The sequence below is a fragment of the Bos mutus genome, chromosome 6, assembly GCF_027580195.1.
Source record: "Bos mutus isolate GX-2022 chromosome 6, NWIPB_WYAK_1.1, whole genome shotgun sequence".
In the NCBI taxonomy this organism is placed as follows: Eukaryota; Metazoa; Chordata; class Mammalia; order Artiodactyla; family Bovidae; genus Bos; species Bos mutus.
In genome coordinates this window covers 89,802,756-89,829,832 of record NC_091622.1, presented here as the reverse complement: position 1 = coordinate 89,829,832, position 27,077 = coordinate 89,802,756, and the positions used below count along the sequence as shown (strand labels likewise).

At 39.9% G+C, this 27,077-nt stretch overlaps 1 long non-coding RNA gene across 1 annotated transcript; it reads left to right on the top strand.

Annotated features, from left to right (window-relative positions):
* Positions 1-586: 586 nt before the first annotated feature.
* LOC138988316 (uncharacterized) lies at positions 587-26,789 on the top strand. The gene is made up of 3 exons (XR_011464625.1): positions 587-705; positions 19,988-20,123; positions 22,838-26,789. It is a non-coding gene; the product is annotated as an uncharacterized lncRNA (long non-coding RNA).
* The last annotated feature ends 288 nt before the right edge of the window (positions 26,790-27,077 follow it).

The window sequence follows — 27,077 nt, the reverse complement described above, 5'->3', positions numbered from 1 at the left end:
TGTGTGAGGGGACACTCAAATATCTTCTCCAGCACTGCAATTTGAAAGCATCAGTGAGCAGAATTTGAGAAGAGTTAATTGGGAAAGGAGAACAAGTTTTTTTCTTTCAGATTGTAATTTATGATTTGATTTACAGTTGGCATGCTTTCTAAAAATTAATTAATTCAACAAATATGTATTGAGACCTACTATATGTCAAGCACAAGAGGAAGCAGCAGTGAACTCTCAGACAAGTGTTCAGTTCTCATAAACCTTTCCATCTAGAGGAAGGAGACAGACAACAAACAATTATAATAAAATAATGCAACTCTAGATAGTGATAAATACCATAAAAAATGAAATAGGGGTGCACTGGTGGGAGGTTGCTTTGGGGCTGAGTGGTTAGGGAAAGGCTCTTGAAGGAGGCAACTTTTGCTTTCTTAAGCTGTGATTTATGGATGCTTTCTATGACAGGTCTGGTCTAAGCCTTTTATTTATGTCAACTCATTCAATTCACACAGTAACCCTATGAGAAACCCTGTGATTGTCTCCTTTCTACAAATAGGAAACTGAAAGATGGAGCCATTTGGAGACTGGCCCAGGACCACACAGATGGTAAATACACAGATGGACCACACACTGAAGGAAAGATGCTGTCTTCATTAAGTTGAAACCCCAAAGATCCAAAGAAGCCAGCCTTGTAAAGAGTTGGAGAAGATGTGCTAGGTAGGCTTAGGGAACAGCAAGTGCAAAGTCCTCGAGTACAAAGGAGGTCGTGTTGTCTGAGGAGCAGACCAGAGACCACTGTAGCTGGAGCAGAGTGAACTGGGCTAGAGGGGAGGGTGACAGGCTCAGTGGAAAGAAACCTAGACCTTATAAGAAGGCCTCAGAGTAAGGACTTGTGGTCCGTGGTAAAGAGTTAGATGAATGCTAAGAGAAACCTCTGAAGGGTTATAAGAAGGGAAGCAGTTCTGCCTTTAGACCATATAAGAGGATAAGACCATATAAAGCCTGGGCTCCATGCTTTAGTGGTTACAACATATGTCACACGCACACATGCTCATGAATGTACAGACAAACACATGCGAGAAACAGATTCTTCAGGTTCCAGGTATTGCTTTATGGTGAAAATAGTGATGTAAATGGTGACAATTTATATGATAAAATTAAAATGTTTTTAATGCTTTCTGCAATAAACATAAGTATTTATGCAGCTCCATTAAAATATTTGAACATGGTATTAAAATTTGAGGCTTATTTTTGAATCTAAGCTATGGTTTAAGGATTTTATTGACAATTCTGGTTTCTTTTTGGGTAAGCTTCTCTCAGCTGAAATTAATTTTAAAAAATCTAAGAACTACATAATAACCAAAGAAAGGGGATCTAATATGACATTACTATCAATAGAACACAAATTATGTGAAAAGTCTTGATTATAATATATAATTGATTTTACTGGAATGAAGTCAAGAAAAATGAATTTTATTCTGAAAATAGATAATTTATGAGCTATGTACATCTTTTTATTGCTTGCCCTTCAACAGAATACTGAGATATGTATAATAATAATTAAATTCAGTTATTTTTTGATATTTTGCCAACTTTTATTTATTTGTTTTTACATTTTTTATTGAAAGATAGTTGATCTACAGTGTTGTGTTTGTTTCAAGTATGCAATAAGGTGATTCAATTATATATATATAATATACAAACACACACATATATATATATTCTTATATATTCTTTTTTTTTTTTACATTCTCTTCCATTATAAGTTATTGTAAAATGTTGAAGGTGTGCTATACAGTAGGTCCTTGTAGGTTATCTATTTTATATATAGTGGTGTGTATCTTTTAATCCCAAACTCCTAATTTATCCTTCTTCCCACTTCCTTTTGGTATCCATAAATTTGTTTTCTATATCTGTGAGTCTATTTGTTTTGTAAATAAGTTCATTGTATTCTTAAAAAAAAACGATTCCATATATTAAGTGATATCATATGAAATTTGTCTTTCTCTTTCTGGCTTACTTAGTATAATAATTTCTAAGTCCATCCATGTTCCTGCAAATGGCATTATTTCATTCTTTTTTAATGGCTGAGTAGTATTCCATTGTACATATGTGCCGCATCTTCTTTATCCATTTATCTGTTGATGGACACTTAGGTTGTTTCATGTCTTGGTTACTGTAAATAGTGCTGCCATGAACATTAGAGTGCATGAATTCTTTCGAATGAGATTTTTCTGAATATATACCAAGGTGTGGAATTTCTGGATCATACAGAGTTCTATTTTTAATCATTTAAGGAATCTCCATATTGTTCTCCATAGTGGCTGCACCAATTTACATTCCCACCAACAGTGTAGGAGGATTCCCTTTTCTCCACACCCTCTCCAGCATTTATTATTGTAGAATTTTTGATGATGGCCATTCTGACTGGTGTGGGGTGGAACATCACTGTAATTTTGATTTGCATTTGTCTAATAATAAGCATGTTGAGTACCTGTCAAAGTAGGAGGATGGAGGATGGAATATATTTTATTTAATAAGTTAGTAGTGTGATCTATCAATTTAAACACTTAAATAAATAGTATTTGGCTTCCATGTGTCCCTCTGCCCAGGCCTTGCAAATGTAAGGAGTAGTTCTTTAGAGAAGTGACATGATCTGATTCATGTTTTTATTTTTTTTAAGAGTACAAGAACTATTTTATTACAGTGAAGAAATTTCAAGGTAAATATTATATTTATATGACAAAACTATCTAAGTTTTGAGCAGACACACACAGCTTAAAACGGCATCAAATACAATATATAACAATAAAAGAAACTAGAGCTTCTCTGATGGCTCAGCTGGTAAAAAATCTGCGTGCAATGTGGGAGACCTGGATTTGATAACTGAGTTGGGAAGATCCCTTGGAGTAGGGAACTGCTACCCACTCCAGTATTGTGGCCTGGAGAATTCCATGGACTCTATAGTCCATGGGGTCACAGTTAGTCGTGACTGAGCAACTTTCATTTTCACACTAAACTAAATGAAACACTTGATATTTGTTGATCTTAATTGTTAATCTATCAAGTCATAGAGACCACAGGCGCACTCATATGATCTCAGTAAATCATGAATTCTTTAAAGATACAAAGGAGTAAAACTTTCATCTTAGCTGCATAAGAGCAGAACGCTACGCATGAATGCAATGGCAGTCCTAATAACCTGACAGCAACTCCGTGTTTGTTGTCTGTAGAGATAATATAATCTCTGTTCATATTCTAGTATTCTTTTTTTAATATAAATTTATTTATTTTAATTGGAGGCTAATTACTTTACAATATTGTATTGGTTTTGCCATACATCAACATGAATCCGCCACAGGTATACACGTGTTCCCCATCCTGAACCCCCCTCCCACCTCCCTCCCTGTACCATCCCTCTGGTCATCGCAGTGCACCAGCCCCAAGCATCCTGTATCCTGCATCGAACCTGGACTGGCGATTTGTTTCATATATGATATTATACATGTTTCAATGCCATTCTCCCAAATCATCCCACCCTCTCCCTCTCCCACAGAGTCCAAAAGACTCTTCTATACATCTGTGTCTCTTTTGCTGTCTTGTATACAGGGTTATCATTACCATCTTTCTAAATACCATATATATGCATTAGTATTCTGTATTGGCCAGAGAAGGCAATGGCATCCCACTCCAGTACTCTTGCCTGGAAAATCCCATGGACGGAGGAGCCTGGTGGGTCCTCCATGGGGTCGAGAAGAGTCGGACACGACTGATGTGACTTAGCAGCAGCAGCAGCAGCAGCAGCAGCATACTATATTGGTGTTTTTCTTTCTGGCTTACTTCACTCTGTATAATAGGCTCCAGTTTCATCCACCTCATTAGAACTGATTCAAATGTATTCTTTTTAATGGCTGAGTAATACTCCATTGTGTATATGTACCACAGCTTTCTTATCCATTCATCTGCTGATGGACATCTAGGTTGCTTCCATGTCCTGGCTATTATAAACAGTGCTGTGATGAACATTGGGGTACATGTGTCTCTTTCAATTCTGGTTTCCTCAGTGTGTATGCCCAGTAGTGGGATTGCTGGGTCATAAGGCAGTTCTATTTCCAGTTTTTTAAGGAATCTCCACACTGTTCTCCATAGTGGCTGTACTAGTTTGCATTCCCACCAACAGTGTAAGAGGGTTCCCTTTTCTCCACATTCTCTCCAGCATTTATTATTGTAGAATTTTTGATGATGGCCATTCTGACTGGTGTGAGGTGGTACCTCACTGTAGTTTTGATTTGCATTTGTCTAATAATAAGCATGTTGAGTACCTGTCAAAGTAGGAGGATGGAGGATGGAATATATTTTATTTAATAAGTTAGTAGTGTGATCTATCAAGGAGAAGGCAATGGCACCCCACTCCAGTACTCTTGCCTGGAAAATCCATGGACAGAGGAGCCTGGTAGGCTGCAGTCCACGGGGTCACTAAGAGTCGGACACGACTGAGCGAATTCACTTTCACTTTTCACTTTCATGCATTGGAGAAGGAAATGGCAACCCACTCCAGTGTTCTTGCCTGGAGAATCCCAGGGATGGGGAAGCCTGGTGGGCTGCCGTCTCTGGGGTCATACAGAGTCGGACACGACTGAAGCGACTTAGCAGTAGCAGTGATCTATCAATTTAAACATTTAAATAAATAGTATTTGGCTTCCATGTGTCCCTCTGCCCGGGCCTTGCAAATGTAAGGAGTAGTTCTTTAGAGAAGTGACATGATCTGATTCATGTTTTTAAAGGATGAGAAAAAAGCAGCAAAACTGTACTCATTTCTAAAGCTGATATTGTTGATTTATGTTTTTAAAAGATTAAAAGATCAATGAAACTATATTCCTTTCTAGAACACAAAAACTAAAAAAGATCTTTTACTCATTGATTTTTTTTCTTGAATATTTAGCTTAGAGAAAATGTAGACATTTTTTTATAGTATGGGAAAGAAGACACAGGTATCTTGGATTAATCTTTGTCCCACAGCATGTCAAATATGAATTATTGGATGCTGAAAAGCCTATAACAACCCTCTTATGTTTCCTAGAGCAGTAGTTTTCTGTGCCGCATATTAGAAATACTGTACTTGGGATCTGTACTTGTAGAGTTTTTAAAGCATCCATTTACCTGGGCCCCCACTGTAGCAATAGGCATTAATTTGTGTGGCTCTTGAATTTATAAAAGCTTTAGGTGACTCTACTGAGAGATCAGGGTTGAGAATTATTTTTTCAAAGACTTCTTGCTGTCTTCTACTTTATTTGGTAAGTTCAGTGATTTCCTCCACCTTTTCTTTTATCAATTTTCTGGTAGGTACTATCTCTTTATTTCCCTGGCAATTTTCTTCCTTTTATTGGATACAGAGAAAATTAGTATCATTTTATTGGGCTGTGATTGCTTGGAAAAATAAAGTCACATGTGGGTTAAAATTACAATTGACTTAATTGGGAGGCAATGTCAGTGGGGTCTGAGCCCATAACCTTATGTACCAGCTTCAGGTAGATGGCATATGATATGATTAAAAATATTATTGGACAATATAAATATAGTGTGTGTATGTGTATATATATATCTCCACAAATCTGATTTCACTACTCAAGAAAGGCTGTTCACAGAATCCCAGGACTAAAATGTGGCCATCTGTGCCAAGGTTTCTCTGCATACCCTTCATACTGGACTCAGGGCTAAGTTCATTCCCAAGCCTTATAGCAGACTGCATAACGATGCTATGATGAAGGGCAGAGCATCTGAGTTCATAAACAAGGTGCAACATAGGGGATATGTGACTAGCTGGGAAGGACTTTCATGAGAGAGAATCATAAAACTGCTTGCAAGAGGCCTCTGCTAAAAAATATGGCTGTTACTAGCATGGTTTTTGAACAGATTTCAGGTGGAGCAGCAGCCTTTATGAGCTGAGGCAGTAAATTCCCTTTATTAACATAAACAAGTCTCCTGAAAGGACAGAGTCAAGGAAGCTTCAGAATACAAGAGGTCTCTAGGTTAAGGGTTCTCCCCTGGACCCCAGATCATTATTTCTGGGGTTGTGCTGACTTTTTGTTTGTAGATCCTTCCTAGCAATTTACATTCTGCTTTATAATATATTTTTTTTCCATTTCACTGAACCCTTTCACCGTGTGTTGGCTCTTCAGGTATGTTATTTTGTTTTCTTTCTTTCCATCGCTAAGTCATGTCTGACTCTTGCGACCCCATGGATTGTAGCCTGCCAGGTTCCTCTGTCCATGGGATTCTTCAGGCAAGAACACTAGAGTGGGTTGCCATTTCCTTTTCCAGGGATCTTCCAGACCCAGGAATCAAACCCAGGTCTCCTGCATTGCAGGCAGATTCTTTACTGATTGAGCTATGAGGGAAGCCCTTTCCGTTCCTGCCACCACTATTGCAGTCCAAGCTACCAGCCCTGCCTGAATTACTATAAAAGCCTCCAACTGCTCTCCCTGCCTCTTGTCTTTGAACCCACTAGTTCATTCTCTACATTCCACATTCCAGATCTTTCTAAAGCTTAAATTGATTAGATTACTTCTCTGCTTAAAAGCTCAATTATTCCTCACTACTCTTAGGATAAAATTTAAATCCCCAAGGGGTCTTAGGAAGCATGTCCTCCCCATCCTCACCTGCCTCTGCCACTTCCTCTTCTCTCTCCTGATCCCTACCCTCTACCCTCTACCTACCAGTTGAGGGTGATCCACTAGCATCCTGCATCAGAACTACCTTAAGAGACTTGTTAAGAAATCCAGATCTCTGCATTCTAACTAGTACTGGTTGGACCAGAACTCCAGGGGACTCCCAAGGGGAGTCTTTTAAGTGCCATCTGGAGAAACATCAGCCAGGCCATTGAAATTCCTGAGAGAGATGAAATGCAAGGCACCTGGATTGCAGTGAGTGCACCTGTTCATTACCCAGCCATCAGAGGATGATTTCAGAGGTCAGAGGGGTCTGGTTGGACAGAGATATTGCTGACTGTCTGTGGCGATTGTGTCTAATATCACCACACTTAGAAATCTGAGAATCCTTTGAATACCCTTGAAAAGTCTCCTTTTAAAATGCAAGCCATCTTAGATATGTAACTTGCAAAAAGATCTTAAGTTAGACCTTCAGAGATCTAGGTACAGTACAATGCAGAGAATGTAACTTAGAGTCGGATAAACCAAGTAAGGCTTGAAGCTGTCTTCACTTTTATTTTGAACTTGGGCAAGTTGTTTTAATCTCCTGGTTAAGTTATAGTTTCCTCATCTGTGAAATGGCACTAATGGTTTTGAGAGGTTTAAATGAAGTGAAGAAATGTTTTATAAACTGCTGATTGCCATCACTCAAGTTTATAGTTATTCTTCCTCTGGTTTTGGGTTAAGAAGAAGGTGAGTAATAGACCCCAAAATGGGATACTTGGGATTCAGAAAGTATTCTGAAGTGGCTTTCAATGACATCACAGTATGTCAAAATTTGTGGAATACAGCTTTGAGAGAGATTTAAAAAACTAATATTGAAAATGTTTGTTCTTCAAAAGTAAACTCTTATGAAAATGAAAACACAAGGCACAGAATGGGAGATAATATCAGTTAAACATTTATCTGACAAAAACTTATATCTAGAATATATTAATAACTAAATAATAGGATGACAAATGACCTAGTTAAAATGGGGGAGAATATTTGAACATTTAACCAAGAAAATATATGGATGACTAGTAATCACATGAAAAGATGCTCAGCATAGGGTTATTATGGAAATGCCCCTGAAACCACAATGTGATACCACTACATGTACATGCAGAATCACTCGATTGTGACCCACTCTTTGTGACCGCATGGACTGTAGCCCACCAGGGATGTCCATGGGATTATCTCAGCAGATTACTGGGGTACGTTGCCATCTCCTTCTTTAGATACTACTGCATACTTAACCACTAGAATGGCAAAGTTTGATCATATCAAGTGTTGGCAAAGATATGGACTAACCAGAACTCTTATCCACTGCTGGTGGGAATGCAAAATATTAGTACAAACACTTAGAAAAAGAGCTTGGCGGTATGGGAACCCACTTGGAACCCCAGAGTTGGTATACAGATTATTTTAAACTGAAAACATTTGGGATTCAACAGATGCAGAAAGAAGCCTGCTTGGAACTTTCTTTATCTGACTAAAATGGACACTTCTGAGAAATGAAGATTGCCATAAATTTCCTCTTCAGGGCAGCTTCTATTTCCAGGAGGGAGCCCAAGAATAAACCTTTCACAAATCCTTCCCTGGAGGACAATTATGATAGCAACTGGGGACAAGTAATGTGGGCATGATTTAATCACTGAATAAAATAGGAATCCATAAAGCCACACTGATATAAATAAGTAAATAAAGAGATATAAATGGAAAGTTTGATTAAAATAGGATAGTTACATAGTTTCAAAGTACCTCCCCACAAAATGAATTACAGAGGGAAAGAGGATAACCTCAGGGTGGAAAAGTCTGGCACACAACCCTCATCAGACAATCTAAGTGAACATCACCAACATGAGGACAAATCAAAAGTATGGGACACTTGGTGTGATGGAAAGTATTTCTGTGATTTTCCTGCCAATGGTGAGTAATCTGAATCTAATCATGTGGAAACATTAGACAAAGCAAATAAAGGGATTTTCTTTGAAAAAGCAAAAAAATTTGTTGATAATATTTGAAAGTATCAAGGTCATGAAGTTAAAGAAAGACTGAAAAATCATGCCAGATTGCTAGAAACTAAAGGGACGTGAAAAATAAATGCAACACGTAACTCTGCATGGAATCTTTTCCTATAAATGACTTACTGGGAAAATGGTGGAACTTGAATGGGATGTATAGCTTTTGAACTGTGATGCTGGAGAAGACTCTTGAGAGTCCCTTGGACTGCAAGGAGATTCAACCAGTCCATTCTGAAGGAGATCAGCCCTGGGATTTCTTTGGAAGGAATGATGCTAAAGCTGAAACTTCAGTACTTTGGCCACCTCATGCGAAGAGTTGACTTATTGGACAAGACTCTGATGCTGGGAGGGATTGGAGGCAGGAGGAGAAGGGGATGACAGAGGATGAGATGGCTGGATGGCATCACTGACTCGATGGACGTGAGTCTGAATGAGCTCCGGGAGTTTGTGATGGACAGGGAGGCCTGGCGTGCTGTGATTCATGGGGTCGCAAAGAGTCAGACACGACTGAGCTACTGAACTGAACTGAACTGAACTGAATAGATTAGGAGGTAGCAATGTATCAATGTTAGTTTCCTGATTTTTTTTGCTGTCTATTCTTTTTATTTTATTTTTAATTAAGTATAGTTGATTTACTAGGTTGTTTTAGTTTCAGGTGTCCAACAAAATGACTCAGTAATACACAAATATACACATACTCTTTTTCAGATTATTTTCCCTTATAGGTTATTACAAAATACTGAATATAGTTTCCTGTGCTGTACAGTAAATTTCCTTGTTGTTTATCTATTACATATATGGTAGTGTGTGTATATTAATCCCCAACTCCTAATTTCCTGGTTTTGATAGGTGTATTTTGGTTATATAGGCTAATTCTCTTGTTTGTAGGAAATGCGGTATTCAAGGATGATAAGCATCATATTGACAATTTACTTTAAAATGGTTCAGAAAAGTAAACTTCTTTGTACTACACTTACAACTTTTAAAAAAATAAATTTGGGGTTGTTCAAAACAAAAATTTGAAAAATTTTATACCAAAGAATCAAATTAAAAAAAAAAGAAAAATTTTATACGAAAGAAATCATCTTGTAGAGTGGATTAGTATAGGGCAAGAGAAGTCAGGACACCAGGTATGATGTTTTGCAGTAAACAATATACAAAGGAAAGTTGTTTCAAACAGGATAGTAGCAATAGAAATGGAAAAATGTGGGGACAGTTTTAATATGCTTAGGAGGAGCAACTGATGGCAGGTGGAACTTGAAAGAAAGAGATAATTCAAGTATGATTTCTAGGTTTGGGGACTAGACACCAGAGTGGTTAGTGATGCCATTTTCTGAGATGGGGAAGACTGGTTTGGGATTGAGTTTGGGAATGAAGCTAAGTTCTGATCTAGCTATGTTAAATTGGAGAGTTTCATAAGATATCCAAGCGAAGATGCTGAGTAAGCAGTTGGAAATACATGTATGGCACTTAGGGGAGAGGTGTAAACTTTGGAGTCACCAACACACACAGCTTCAGCCATAGAACTGAATGTAATCACTGTTTAAAATAAGGTTCTTGGCTGAAAACATCCTCCAGTATTGTGTTGGCATTTCTGGGTACTACTTCTCATTTTATTCCTCCCCCTCCCTCTCTCCCCCTCCCCTCCTCTTCCCCTCTCTCCCTTCTTTTTCTTTCTGTCTTTAGAGCAGTAGTTTTTCCCTCAATGATACTCTTAACCTCAACATTTGAGATTTACTTTTTCAAACACATCTTTGCATTTTGACAGAAGGAAATGGGAGGCTATTTGTTCCTTACTTTTATGTTATTATTAAATCCACAAATACGAATTTCCTGTGACTTGTGATCCTGAGAACTTAGGACTCTTGAAAGGGGACCATGAAAAATCTGTTCTGTTGGTGACATTTCCACCCTTCTCTTGTTACTTAGAGGCTTCAGCATGAGAAGTATATTTTAGAAATTCATCTGGAAAGTAGTTTTTTTATTCTGCAATTTTGCCTTCAAATGAAGCTACAGTTCTCCTGGGCTGACATCATAACCATTTCCTCACCCTTGGTTGTAAAGGCCTCTAGGAGAAAATTATGTGATTGTATGTGTAAATCAGGCCAAGGGAAAAGATTTGCTATTTAGATTAAAAAACAATGTTTGCCCAGTGACTGTATTGCTTGTCCGTCATTCTAAAGTGCTTTTAAGAAAAGTGACTGTTAGATTTTTCTCATGTTGTATTTGCCTTTACTTATAGTATCTTGGTTTGACTGTTTGAATAAGAACTTCACCAATCTATCTATACCTAAAAGACTGCCAGTTCACCCTTGCAGTAAGGAAATGGTGAGAAACCCATTCTTACCCCCTTTTCCAGAAGAATCAGCATCTCAAATCTCAAGTATAAGTTTTGACTTTGGAGTCAGAGTGTTAAGGTTTAGACCTTGTGTGAACCCAGTTAAAAACCTGTGTGATCTTGGGTAATTCACCTGAGTCCAAGTTTCCTCACTTGTTAAAGGGTGTATTGTGAGGATCAAATAAAGTAACTCTTGGAAAATTCTTACATAGAGCTGACGCATGGTAGGTACTGACTCGGAACTCTGTCATCATTATCCACCTTACTCTTCTAAAACCACCCTCTTTGAAGGGCCAGATTCTGACCATGTCATATTTAGAACTTTTTCTAAGCTCCTGTAGCATCTTTTTTAAAAAAAATTTAAATTGCTTATTTGGCCACACCAGGTCTTACTTGCAGCACAGGCAATCTTAGTTATGACATGTGGACTTTGTGGCCTGTGGGATCTAGTCCCCTGATGAGGGATCAAACTTGGACCCCCTGCAATGGGAGACCAGAGACTTAACCACTGAACCACCAGGGAAGTCCCTCCCATAGCATCTTCTCGAGACTTCTGCTATCATTCTTACCATGTGGTATTAGAGGCAGGGCTGGCCTGCAGCCAGGATGCCTGTGTATACTGGCCAACATCTCTCTGACTGGTTAGTGTCCATAGTATGAAGTCAGTTATGTATTTTGAATATTTCCCTGATTATAGATGTTACATTTCTGCCTTCCCTGTTGACTGAGAGCTCCCAAGGGCAAGGTTTGGGCCTTATTGACTCCCAGTGCCTAAGAACATGCTTGGATTCTATATAACTCTTTGTTAAATCAAAAGAACTTGTGGGACCTTGAGTTACCATAGTGGACTTGAGGTGTTATAGGAAAGCTAGGTACTCTTTGGGTGGGACCATCAAAACAAATAATGTGGAGGAGCCACATGTAGGGAAGAATATGGCCATGAGCCCCATTTCAAGTAGATCTGTTTGGAGTGCCCCCAACCATGTCGTGCTCCGGCCTGTGGCATGTTCCCATCAGCTTTAGCCACAATCAGGACATTCACTCTCAGACGATTGGAGGTTCATTTGGGAGGCATTTACTGCTTGTCTCCACTGAGGGGTTTAGCAGTGCCAACTGGCCTCCAGCTGCTGCTGAGCAACCTGTGCCCTGTTGTCACATGTTCTTTTCTTGCCTCTATTCCCACCTCCCTGCCTCTATCCACCTTCCACACGTCATGGCTAATTTAAGGGCTACAGACAGCATGCAGGCTCCTCTTCTAACGTGCCAGCATAGCTGGAGGAGAGTAGAGATTCTGAGATGGTTTTCAAAACATAAACGAGGGAGACTTCTCTGGTGGCCCAGTGGCAAAGCAACTGCCTCGCAATGTAGGGGACTTGGGTTCGATCCCTGGTCAGGGAACTAATATCCCATAAGCTGCAGGGCAACGAAGCCCACGTGCCTGAACTACTGAGCTCTTCTGCTCTGAAGCCCATGCACCACAACTGGAGCCTGTGCGCCACATGGAAAGATCTGGCATGATGCAACTAAGACCTGATGCAGCCAAAATCAATTAATCAATCAATCATAATTGAGGAAGGAATAAAAAATTTCCAACTTATTCAACCAGTTGAAAAAATGTTCCATACAGTCTTTAATACAGAGAGGCTCACACATATAATAAAATAATCTTTTCAATTCCATGGTCCTGTTGTTGTGGTTGTGTTGCATAGTTTCTAGGCCAGAAACATCTCAGCAGTGCTTTTCATTTTGGGGGTGGAGGTGGTGTCTAAGCCCAAATCCAGTCATAAGTTTGATGGGGGTAGCTGTAATTAGTAACCCCAAGAAGACACAGCAAAAACTGATTCATGTCTGAAATGAAAGTGAAGGCTCCACTGATCATATAAACTAATAACAGGAGCCTGAAGGTGGGCACAGTGCCAGGAGGAGCTTGGTGAGACTCCTCTGAACTATGGGACTCACTTCAGAAAACATCAACATTATCACTATGATAATGAAAACACCTAAGGCCACATAAATAAGGTGCAAAGCAAGACAAAATTTGTGTGTGTATGTGTGTGTGTAAAATAAACAGAGAAATGGAGAGAGGAAGAGACAAAGAGAAAAACTGAAATACAAATCCTTAAAGTAATTTTTTCTTCCTGGGAAAGGAGACTGAATGAATGGAAGGAAGTTTGGACCAGAAATTAGGAGACTTGGGTCTGGGCCTGAGCCCACACTTATCTGCCTGAACCCTGGCCCCATCAGCTGGGAAGACTCCACGGGGTGACTGTGAGGTGATAACTAACAAAGGGTGATGTTGTAGACCTTGACACACTGTCTTAGGCTGGCTGTCTACTCAAAGCTATTTCTATCATGACTAAAGCACATGCCAAGTCTCCTGGCTGCTGGATCATAACAAAAAGGTATAATCATGTTGCTAAGATTATACACCAGTAATTATCTCTTAAAAGGAGATTGATAAGAGAATTAATTCAGCACTCTAAGAACAACCTGGGAACATATTAGAAAATAAACACTGTAAGATGCCCTGTGGCAAAAATTTAATTGCAGACGTTAAATTTTACCTTTCCACCCTCTCTCCCTTTTCCCCTTTCTTTCTTTCTCTTTCTTCCTTCCTCCCTCTAGTCCTTCCTCCCTCTAGTCCTTCCATCTCAGGTCACACTCTCTAACTCACCTCTTTAAAAAACAATCAAGTACCATCCCCATAAGATACATGCCAGGCTCTGGGAAGACTACCAAATAAATAGGGAATGATCCCTGTCCTCAAGGAGCTTACTGTCTACTCCAGGAATCACTGAAACTGTCCCATGGCAGTGTATTGGTAAGATCACATCAGAGCCAGGGCACAACATAATCAGGCTTAGTCTATACTGCTCTTTCCCTGATAAATGCCATGCCCTTTCCTTATTAGACTGTGGATTCCTTACAGGTCAGCTTAAGCAGTCAGTCAGTTCAGTCACTCAGTCATGTCCAACTCTTTGCGACCCCATGAATTGCAGCACGCCAGGTCTCCCTGTCCATCACCAACTCCCAGAGTTTACCCAAACTCATGTCCATCAAGTTGGTGATGCCATCCAGCCATCTTATCCTCTGTCATCCCCTTCTCCTCCTGTCCCCAATCCCTCCCAGCATCAGAGTCTTTTCCAATAAGTCAACTCTTCGCATGAGGTGGCCAAAGTATTGGAGTTTCAGCTTTAGCATCAGTCCTTCCAATGAACACCCAGGGCTGATCTCCTTTAGGATGGACTGGTTGGATTTCCTTGCAATCCAAGGGACTCTCTAGAGTCTTCTCCAACACCATAGTTCAAAAGCATCAATTCTTCAGCACTCAGCTTTCTTCACAGTTCAACTCTCACATCCATACATGACCACTGGAAAAACCATAGCCTTGACTAGATGGACATTTGTTGGCAAAGTAACGTCTCTGCTTTTGAATATGCTATCTAGGTTGGTCATAACTTTCCTTCCAAGAAGTAAGTGTCTTTTAATTTCATGGCTGCAGTCACCATCTGCAGTGATTTTGGAGCCCGAAAAGTAAAGTCTGACACTATTTCCACTGTTTCCCCATCTATTTCCCATGAAGTGATGGGAACACATGCCATGATCTTTGTTTTCTGAATGTTGAGCTTTAAGCCAACTTTTTCACTCTCCTCTTTCACTTTCATCAAGAGGCTTTTTAGTTCCTCTTCACTTTCTGCCATAAGGGTGGTGTCATCTGCATATCTGAGGTTATTGATATTTCTCCCGGCAATCTTGATTCCAGCTTGTGTTTCTTCCAGTCCAGTGTTTCTCATGATGTACTCTGCATAGAAGTTAAATAAGCAGGGTGACAATATACAGCCTTGACGTACTCTTTTTCCTATTTGGAACCAGTCTGTTGTTCCATGTCCAGTTCTAACTGTTGCTTCCTGACCTGCATACAGGTTTCTCAAGAGACAGGTCAGGTGGTCTGGTATTCCCATCTCTTTCAGAATTGTCCACAGTTTATTGTGATCCATGCAGTCAAAGGCTTTGGCATAGTCAATAAAACAGAAATAGATGTTTTTCTGGAACTTTCTTGCTTTTTTGATGATCCAGCGGATGTTGGCAATTTGATCTCTGGTTCCTCTGCCTTTTCTAAAACCATCTTGAACATCTGGAAGTTCATGGTTCACGTATTGCTGAAGCCTGGCTTGGAGAATTTTGAGCATTACTTTACAGTGGTCCCTCTGAAATGTCTTCACTGTTCACCCAGAGTTAATTAGCAACCTCCTTCTCTTTATTTCTGTTTTACTTGGGGTCACAAAGATCCAGATTCAGATGTGGGCTTTGCCCTTTAGCAACTAATTTACCTGTGTTTTGACCTTACGTGTGTAAGTTACTTGGCCTCTTGATCATCAGTTACATTATCTATAAAATGAGGGTAATAATACTCCCCTCCAGGTGGTGGCACTGTGAAGGTTAAATGAACTGCTAAGTCACTTCAGTCGTGTCCGACTCTGTGTGACCCCATAGACGGCAGCTCACCAGGCTTCCCCGTCCCTGGGATTCTCCAGGCAAGAACACTGGAGTGGGTTGCCATTTCCTTCTCCAATGCATGAAAGTGAAAAGTGAAAGTGAAGTCGCTCAGTCATGTCCGACCCTCAGCGACCCCATGGACTGCAGCCTTCCAGGCTCCTCCATCCATGGGATTTTCCAGGCAAGAGCACTGGAGTGGGGTGCCATTGCCTTCTCCGTAAATGAACTAATATAATGCAGATACCTAGAACCATTGGTCATCCTTAAAACATGGGTTCAATGAATAAATGATAACATGTATAATTCACTCTGTTAAAAATATTTGTAAGGCTTGACTCCCGCACTAGCTCAATGTCTTGCTTCCTACCTGCATCTCTGAAGCTTTGTGCATAGAACAGTCTTCATAAATATTTGAGGAATAAACTAACGAAAGAGTGGGTGAAAAGTGATCATGGTAGGCAAGTAAGAGATGACAGAGTTAGCGTAGCACCATGCTCATGATTAAATTATAATCTCGTGAACTCATTAACGAAGTGGGAGTGTAGTGGGAGCAAGTAATTGATTTTGTTGGAAAACATAAAGCAAGTGTCTATGACCCAGTAATGCTGTTGATAGAGCAGCCTGATGTTTTTGACAGCTGGAGCGAGTTAGCTTCAAGCTGGGTATCTCATGGGCCTGTGGAGCTGCCACAGTATTTGGGGGAAGAAGGTAGTTTTTCCAAAACACGACACCTTGTCATGTTGCCAGGTTGTTTTCTCTCCTAATGACAGAATATTTTAACATTTCAGGATGAAAGTACTCCTCCTGTTATAATGTGTTTATAATAGATTAAAATGATCTGTACAAATGTGCTCATCATAATTACAGTGACTTTGAGATTGTGATTTCCTCTATTAATTATTCTTCGGTGGTTTAGCAGGGCAAGAGTTCAAGACATCAAAGATTGCTTTGGTTTTATGTATTACCGCTCCTTCTTTTTACATCCTAAGAGTAACCATTTATTAAATGGATATATACCAAGGTGAAAATACCCTCATTTTCAGAGCTAGCATTATATTAATAATTTCTCCCAGGGAGGGAACAACCTTTGATTAGGAAAAAAATATCTTAATAAATCACTTGGGGGCAAAGTGAGATCATGTGAGTATGGGATGGCAGGAACTAAAGAAACAAAAGATTGAACAGGAATTGGAGAGACAGACAAGAAAGGGGGTGGGGAAGGATGGAGAGAGGAGGGCTGAGCAACAGGGCAGGAGGCTAGAGCCCAGGCTGTGGAAACTGCCCAGCGACTTACAGAAACAGAATTGTTTGAACTGCAAGCTGTTTCTACTACAGGGCTGTCAAGCCTATCTCTGGAAGCCTTCAAAAATTCTTGGGGTGGAAATCATGGGCAGTCGGAGTCCACTTCTGGATTGATAGGCCCAAACAGGGAGATGGTGAGCAGAAAATGAGAGCCAAAGGGAACCTTGGCAGAGAAATGTCCCTGGCTCCCCCTGCCCTGTCCCACCCCCTGAGTTTTACAGGAGTCCTGGAGAGAGGTTCAGACTTTCCACATTTCTCTGAAAAGAAAATTTTATCTGGATTTTAAGGGGAGGGTAAGTAAATAAGCAGCTAAGAGTGTGAGTTCAAATCTCTGTAACAGTTCTATATTACCTGAAGAAAGTTACTTAGTTTTTATGTCTCATTTGTAAAATTAGGCAAGTCATAATAATAGCACCTACTTCTCAGGGAGAATTAAATTAGGTAAAACTAGTAAAGTGCTTAGAACACCCCCTGGCACATAGCAAGTATTTCATAAATGTTAAGTAGTAGTTTATTGTATATGTGAAAACGATCCATTTCTGTTGTGTTTCTGGTCAAAATTATCCTTTTGCTTAGAAGATTCAGGCAGTGAACACTGCCAGGACTTATACCTTCCAGGGCAGTGATGGGTCTCAGTTCTCTCAGTTCTTGGCAGAGTCTTTTCAGTTTACTGTTTTCAGGGTGGCAACACACAGGCATTATATGCAGAAAATGTCTTCCTTCCTTAGGCTAGTGGGTATATGGCTTACCAACACATGGTTCCCAACATTTAAGAAAATATTTATTTGTTTATCTAGCTGCATTGAGTCTTCATTGAGGCGTGTGAGATATTTGTTGTGTCATGAGAGATCTTTCCTTCTGGAGCACCGACTTGCTAGCTGCAGATCACGTGCTCCAGAGGGCGCAGGCTCAGTTAGCTGCAGCACGCAGGCTTGTTTCTTTGTGGCACGTGGGATCTTAGTTCCTTGACCAGGGATTGAAGCTATGTCCTCTGCATTGCAAGGCGATTTTTTTTCCCCACTTTTTAGTCACATATACTTTAATTTTTTCCCCATACTTTAAACTTTTTATATTGGGGTATAGCTGATTAACAATATTGTGGTAGTTTCAGGTGAAGAGTAAAGAGACTCAGCCATACATACACATGTATCCATTCTCCCCCAACAACCCTTCCCATCCAGGCTGGCACATAACATTGAGTGGAGTTCCGTGTGCTGTACAATAGGTCCTTGTTGGCTATCCATTTTAAATAGAGCAGTTTGTACATGACCTTTCCAAAGTCTCTAACTGTCCATCCCCCCAGCAACCATAAGTTCATTTTCTAAGTCTGTGAGTCTCTTCCAGTTTTGTAAGTAAGTTCATTTGTATCATTTCTTTTTAGATTCCACATATAATGGATGTTATACAATATTTCTCCTTTTCTGTCTGACTTCACCTGTATGACACTCTCTAGGTCTCTCCATATTGCTGCAAATGGCATTATTTCATTCATTTTAATGGCTGAGTAATATTCCATTGTATATATGTACCACATCTTTATCCATTCCTCTGTCAATAGACATTTAGTTTGCTCCCATGTCTTGGCTATTGTAAACAGTGCTGCAATGAACACTGGGGTGCATATATCCTTTCAGATCATGTTTTTTCTAGATATATGCCCAGGAGTAGGATTGCAGGGTCATATGGTAGCTCTGTTTTTAGTTTTTTAAGGACCCTCCGTACTGTTCTCCATAGTGGCTGCACCAGCTTACATTCCCATCTGCAAGGCAAATTCTTAACCACTGGACCAGCAGAGAAGTTCCAGTTCCCCAATTTTTGATGGTGACAATAATGTTTTGGAAATGTGCCTGGACCATCATAGTAATTTTAGAGGTTACAAAAGGCTATGCACACCAACCCTGTGAAAAAAGATACCCTTATCCTCATTTTGCAAATGAGAAACTGTGACTCAGAAAGGCAGGTGATTCACATCACCAGATTCAAGGTGGCTGCAAATTGGAGTCCGGATTTTTGGACTCATTTTTCATTGATTTTGGGGAATATGAAAGGATATTATTTATCATCTAAAGTGGCTCTAGTATGTGCAAACTCCTTCCCAGAAAGAGAAAAACAGGAGGATAGTTTTGAACTTATTTTACATATCAAAGGAGTTAGTTCTCCCTGTTTAAGATCAGAAGTTTATGCCTGAGTTAAATGCAAACTTCCAGTGCTGATCTTATATATTTCCTTCATTTGAATTCTCTTTGGAATTTGTGATTTGCTATAGTCAGTCAACTAATTTAATGAAAAGAAAATCATAGACTCCATTCTTGAAGCAATTCTAGCAGGGTTTCCTTTATGTACCAAAATACACAGTTCCCTTGACCTTTCCAACTCCCCTCTTCTCAGAGCCCAAAATATTACCCCAACCCTTGTGCCAGAATGCATATTCTTTCCAATTTAAAAGAGAGATGCTGCTGGCTGCTTCAGTGACTCTATGTCCTCTGCCGTCTATTTTTATCTTGTTTATGGGATCATGAGATAACAGGCTATGATCTAAAATGCCTTAAAAGACAATATATTTGGGGAGGAAGGGCTGGTGTATGGTAGGAAAGAAGGGCAGGCAAGGGAGAAAAGGGGCCTCAGTGAGGACACTAACTTTAGCTGGGGAAGAAGCCTGATTGGAGAAGAAACTAGAAACTCACCTTGTAAAATCTCACTTTAAGTATCTGTTAAGAAAACTGAAGCTGAGACTTCAAAAACTCAAGTGGAGCTAGAAACCCAGGGCTAAAATAAGTGTCTGTTGGAATAATTGTCTAACATTTGTAGAGTGTAGAGGAGTATGCTATGCTAGGGAGGAAGGCTGTTCAGTATATATAATGCCTTTTCCCTGCGGATCTGAATAGGTTAGAACAACTTTGTTTGATATGACTATGGATAACCCCAGCTGTATGTTTTTTGTTTCAGTTTTTATGGAAGTTTTTCCATCACTTCACTTTCAATCTGTGTGTGTCTTTAGATCTGAGTCTCTTGTAGGTGGCATATAGATGGGTCTCACTTTTTTGGTCCATTTAGCCCCTCTGTCTTTTCATTGTAACATGTATTTCATTTACAATAAAATTATTATTGATAGGTATTGACTGAATGATTTCTGCTATTTTGTCTTCCAGATTGCTGATCAGTTCTTCTGTATCATCTGATCTGCTGTTGATTCCCTCTAGTGTTCAGGTGATCTTAACAAGTCCTTAAGGTGGCATTTCCACACGCTGGAGAGTCTGGCAACATACAGGCTTAAAGATAGTGAGGGTGTGTGTGTGTGTGTGTGTATGTGTGTATGTGGTGGGCTGGTTCACAGAGGGAGTAGAGGTGGGAAAGTGTTAGAGAGGCCTGGTCAAGGGGAAGTTTTGGGAAGTGAACAATCCCAGAGAGCATTCAACTTCTATAAAGGCCAGGTTACTTAAAAAATACATGTGTAAATTCACTTTGTGTTTTCATTTAACACCTTCCTTGGGGTTCTCTCTTTAGGGATGTGTATTAACACATCCCCACATATTAATGTGGGGAAACCAGACACTAATGGATAAGTTTTCTTGTTGTTGTTGTGTAGCTATAAAAGATATATCTTCTACCTTTGACTTTGCACACTGACTTGTATCACCCTGCTTTACTATCCCAACTGAAAGAGGGAGAAGAAAGAATGACCCCAGAACAGAATGCTATTCTCCCAACTCTCGATTTCAACAGTGCAGAAATGGTTTAATGAATTAGGGTTTTTAGATTAAACTGAATCTATTCCCATCACTCTGAATATGTAATTAATGACACCAAAGCCTTTTGAACAAAGAAAAATGGCAAAGCTAGTAATGTTAATTAATAATATATAGATTTGAAATGTGCTCTTCTAAAGCTTTCAAATCAAGTCTAAAAGATGCTAAGGGTCTTCAGGAGCAATTAGGGGAAAAACATATCAAGTTGACCTTCGCCATCTTCATTAATGAATACTTATTGGATATCTACATATCTTGCTTGGTGTTGAAAAAGGAAAAGAATCTGGAATTTTATTATAGTTGATGAAATACTTATGAGTTCAATGACAAGGTGAAAAAGGGATAAATGAAACATTTGAAAAATTTTAAAATTTATTGAGGAGATCTCATTAATAGCATCCTGAAAATATCTTCCTGGAACTATTGGATTATGCTTCTGAAATATCAGTTTATTCCTTTAAAAAGAAAGACAGTTAAACCATGGCAGAATCTTTGGTTAGTATTTGAATGTCAGCAACTCTCTCTCTCTCTCACTACTTTCTATAACTCAATTCAATTCACTTTTATTATATGTATCATGGGCTAAAGTCCAGTGTTAGACTTTGCTGGGGAGATAGAAATAAATAAGATAAGGTCATTTACTCAAAAGATCTAGTGGTTAAGAGACTTGGATCCTGAGGAGTCTGACTCCTGGCCGGAAAAACCAATGTGTGTTTTTTGGTCCAATCTTAAGGCATTCACCAAGGCTCTACCTGACAGGTTTCACCTGTGCACAGCCCGTGCAAAACAGTTTCTCTGAAGGAAGATGCTGTCAAAGCTTCAGTTCCCTCTGGCTGGTCATGTTCTTTGCATCTGTGCATTCCTGACCCAGGTGCCTTCAGTCTGAGGTCTCTTTACGTGTGCACTTGGTCTGAGATCTTCTTCAGATGCCTCTACGAAGGTCTCTTTATGGGTTGGGTAGGAGGAGGGAGAAACCTTGAAGACACTTTTCCCTTACTCTGACTCAGTACTCATTACTTTCATACTCCCAGCTCTTTCCACCTCTGCCCAGGCCCCAGGAGTCTTTTGTTTGGGGTCCCCCAACAGTGAGACCACCTCCATATCTGCACTAATTCACCTGACTCTTGAGCAGTGTGCCTTTTCAGGGGAGGAGGAATAGGGGGCACTCGGTGCTTTCTCTGGCTTGAGCCTCTTGTACTATTTGTGGTAGTGAGTAAAGACTCACTGCCACTTCCACTTTTGCTTGATGGTTTAACTGGCCAATTTGACGCCAGAAAGCTTCGCTGAGCTCCTGACATGTCCTGGGCCAGGTTCCATCACTTCCTAGTTGTATAAGATTGGGCAAGTCACCAAACTTTCCCAACCTTCATTATGTACTCTGTTTGTGTGCTTAGTTGTGTCCAACTTTGCAGCCTCATGGACTGTAGCCTGCCAGGCTCCTCTGTCCATGGAATTTTCCAGGCAAGAATACTGGCATAGGTTGCCATTTCCTACTCCAGGGAATCTTCTTGGCCCAGGGTTGAACCTGAATCTCCCGCCTCTCCTGCATTGGCAGGCAAATTCTTTACCACTGTACCACCTGGGAAGCCTCCCAACTTTCATTATCCTGCTGTAAAATGAATGCAGTATTATAACAGTATACTCCAGAGCGTTTTGGGGAAGATTGCATGAGACGATGCATGTAGTTTGCATATAGTGAAGTTTTTAATAAATATTCTTGTAATATATGCTACTGTATAATAATATATAATACTATTGACAGAAACTTGACAACCTTCTGAAAAGATTGACTGGTGAACAGTCATTCGTTTCCATGCCTTGCACCCCTACTCTGTATCAAGCCCTGGTTCTAAGAGACATAATGCACTGTGTCCTCTTGGCTTTCAAAGAGGCTTGGAATCTGGAGGAAGATAGATGTTCAGCCAACGGCAGTTGAAAATGAGGCACATAGAAGATGCTATAGGAGCTTGGGGATAAAGGTAGTTCATTGGTGAGGCTGGCCGTTTGGCTGAAAGAAATAGAAACTCAACTCAAATTGTCTTAAGTAATTTGAAAATTTATTATGGCACATGACTATGTTGGAAGACTGCTGCCCAAGGATGCCATCAGTGACCCAGATTCTATCTTTCTGCTCTAATAGTGGTGGCTTAATTCTCACAGTGTTTAGTAGGGAGACACAATATCCAAGCACATCCAAATATGACAATGTATAGAAGAACAAGGAAAAACATTTCTTTCTTTTTCTTTTTTCAGGAGCAAAGAATTTTTTTCTGGAAGTCCACTAGCTGACTTCTCTCATCTCATTGGCCAGACATGGGTTATGTGCCTATCCTCTATAAATCACTGCCAAGAAGAATGAAATACCCTTAGAATCTGGACAAGGGATGCGATGAGCCTCTCCTGAAGTACGTGGATGCATGGAGAAGTGTTATGCTAAAATGAAGGTTATGTTAGAATTAGGGACAGGATGCATGTTTGCAGGAACCAGCCATGCTCAGTTTTGTTGTTGTTCAGTCACTCAGTCATGTCTGACTCTTTGGACTGCAGCACGCCAGGCTTCCCTGTCCTTCACTATCTCCTGGAATTTGCTCAAACTCATGTCCATTGAGTCAGCGATGCCATCCAACCATCTCATCCTTTGGTGCTCCCTTCTCTTCTATAGGCACCCAAATGTGCATGAAAGAGTCAAGGAAAACTTACATGTGAGCCAGTGCCCTGAGCTGAGACCGAAAGATGTAAATTTTGACAGATGTATGACAAGAATCGGAGAAGGCAATGGCACCCCACTCCAGTACTCTTGCCTGGCAAATCCCATGGACCGAGGAGCCTGGTAGGCTGCAGTCCATTGGTTGCTAAGAGTCGGACATGACTGAGCAACTTGACTTTCACTTTTCACTTTCATGCATTGGAGAAGGAAATGGCAACCCACTCCAGTGTTCTTGCCTGGAGAATCCCAGGGACAGCGCTGCCTGGTGGGCTGCGGTCTATGGGGTTGCACAGAGTCGGACACGACTGAAGCGACTTAGCAGCATGACAAGAATAGGTGTTTTGGTGGTGGAGTGTATACCAAACAGAGGGAAGAGTAAGTACAAAGTCAAGGAACCATAAAACAGCATGGGTCTTTTACTCCCTTCCAAGACGGAATAACAGACACTAGATTTACTCTTCCACCTGGACCAACCAATAAAACTAAGGAAAATATATAGAACAACAGTTTTCAAGACACAGAACAGGGGGCAATAAAGGATAGTGATCCATGAGAGATGGGAAACTAACAAGTCAGTCACACAATTGTTTCGGTTTATTGATATAAAAGTTTCCAGGTCAAGGTATAGGGAAGATGTGATTATAGAGAAAATATGTTTATGTTTCCACACAGTTAAGGATTTCTTAGCAAATTTTACTTAACTTGGAATATATTCTGGGAGCTAGTCTTAGAAGTTAATTTATAACTGTATAGAGAGTGAGAACTCCAGAGAGATTTACCTACTGCCAGAGATATATGTTTACATTTCAAGAGGGGATGGAACTTAGAATTTGGATACATCTCTGAGTTGTAAATCTGGAGACATAGGGATTATTTTTCCCCTGGAGAGATTTATTTACATTCCAAAGGGTTAGAGCAAGACATTTCCAAGGAGATTCTCAGGTGTGGAAAGGGAGGCAGTTGCCTCTTTCTCTTGTATGCAAGAACAGGCAACTTGTTTTCTGTGTTCTTCACTTATGAGTTGAGCTTGTCATCCACATACCACAAATGTTTATATCTGGTTCTCATCAAGTTACTTTGGAGGCATGGGGGAGGGACATTGCACTATTACTCTACTGATTTTGCTGTGAATATAATAAGAAATCCATCTCTGTTTCAAAAACATCAGTGTGCATTTAGGAAAAAATTAGTAAAAGTGAATATTAAAAACATCACTGACAGGGAACCCAGGCAGAGTTTGGCAGATTCCTAAATTGAAGAGATGGAGCTGTGAGCCTGGGGAGACCAAGGCAGCTAGAGTTTGCAAGACAAGATAATAGAAGGAATTGCTACACATAGGGAGAACCCTGGAGATTTGCAGAAGTTTTCTTTGAAAAATTAGCAGATGACTTATCAGTGCATGTGTGTAAGAAAACTACTCAAGGTGGGTAAATGAAGATGCTCAGTCGTGTCCGACTCTTTGTGATCCCATGGACTGTAGCCTACCAGGTTCCACCATCCGTGGGATTTTCCAGGCAAGAATACTGGAGTGGGTTGCCATTTCCTTCTCCAGGAGATCTTCCTGACCCAGGGATTGAACCCAGGTCTCCCGCATTGTAGGCAGACGCTTTACTGTCTGAGCCACCAGGGAAGTCTTAAGTCCTACTCAAGGTAGGTAGAGGGGGAAATTTTTTAAAAGGTTTAGGAAATAGTCCTTGGCATTAACACAGTTCCAGAAATGTTTTTTATTCCCATAAGCCAAACCGGCTAGTTTATAGTTTAGGGTGATTGTGTAGAAAACTCAGTAGCAGGGATTAATTAACCCTAGATGGGAATACCAATTGGGACCTGCATAGCAAATCATAAAAGCAACACTCAAGAAAGACAAACTATTTCTGAGTAATTAAGCTGCATCCTGGGCATAATTCACAAATATTTATGTGAGTACAAAAATACTCAGCACCCAGCAAGTTAAAATTCACAATGTCTGTCATTAAAACAAAGATTACCAGGCATACAAAGAAGCAGGAAAACATGACCTGTAACAAGGAAAATAATTAATCAATCAAAACCAGCCTGCAACTGACACAGATGTTAGAATTAGCAAACAAGTACATTTAAACAGTTATAGTTATTCTGTATGTTCAAACAGTTAAACAGGGAAATGGAAGACATAAGAAAGACCCAAACTGAACTTCTAGAGATGAAAACTATAAAGCTTGGGGTAAAAATCACAATGTACTTAATGGCAAATTACACTTGGGAAAAGAGAAGTAAACTCGAGGACACAAAAATAGAAACTATCCAAAATGAAGCCAGATTAAAAAAAAAAGTTTTAAAAGCAAAGAGCATCAGTAGCTATGAGAGAACTTCAAGTGGTTAATATACATGAAGTTGGAGTCTCATAGGAGAGAAGGGATTGGGGGATGGGGACAAAAATACTCATATTTGAAGAGATAGTTGCTGAAAAGTTCCCAAATTTAGTAAAAACTTTAAATGAAATCTGAGTGCAAGAGATATGAAGAAAGCCACATGAAGGCACATCATCATCAAGTTGCTGGGGCTTCCCTTGTGGTTCAGTGATTAAGACTCCCCACTTCCACTGCAGAGGGCAGAGGTTCGATCCCTGGTTGGGGAACTAAGATCCCCCAAGCCAGGATGTCCAGGAAAAAAAAAAAATCAGATTGCTCAAACCAGTGATAAAGGAAAAATCTTAAAAGCAGAGAAAAAGGACATGTTAAATACAGAGGAACAAAGATAAGAGTGGCAGCAGGTTGTTTGTCAGAAACATTGAAGGAACATGGTATTAGTGTACCTAGCGAATTACAACAATTGGTGTTGCTAACGCTTAAAGCATAGGAGGGCATGAGGAAATGAGGAGGAGACTGCGGCAAGAGATACGTCTGCTTTGGTTTGCTGAGATCAGATGATAAAAAGTGTTAGCATGCCCTGTTACAGCTGCTAGAATTTATCCTGGAGGTTATAGGGAGCCATTACAGAGTTTTGGGCAGGAAAATGTCATCAGACTTGAATGCTAAATCACTCTTATGGCATTGATTGCATGGACGTATTAATAAATGGATGAATGAATGAAGGAAGATGGTTTGGAAGATTGAAAGACTGGAGGGAGTGCAACCACATGGCAGTTACTGTATTTGTTTCATTAATTCATTTGTTCAAGATGTATTTGTTAAGTCCTCCCATATCTCAGACTGTAAGCCAGCTCCTTAAGATACCATAGCAAGCAAAGTAACTATCTATATAAAAGGCATACTACACTGTATTAATATGTTGTAGACATCTTTTCATGTCAATAAAAGTACAGTTTCCCCCCTTATCTGTGGTTTCATTTTCCACAATTTCAATTACACTTGGCCAACGGCAGTACAAAATATTCAATAGCAGATTGTAGAAATAAGCAATGTATAAGTTTTAATTTGTGCGCTGCTGTAAGTAGTGTGATGAAATCTCTCATCATCCGGTTTTGTCCTGCCTGGGTCATGAGTCATCCCTTTGTCCAGTCTATCCCACACAGTAGTCACTTAGTGGGTTAGCAAGTCGACTGCCTTGGTATCAGAGTTCTTGTATTCAAGTCACTTTTATTTTACTTAGTAAAGATGGCAAAATGTAAGAGTAGTAACACTGGCAATTTATATGAGCCAAAGAGTAGCCTTAATGTGTTTCCTGTAAGTGAAAAGGTGAAAGTTCTTGACTTAAAAAGTAAAGAAAAAAAAATCATATGCTGAATTTGCTATCATAGGAACAAATCAACCTTTGAAATTGTGAAGGAAGAAAAAGAAATTTGTG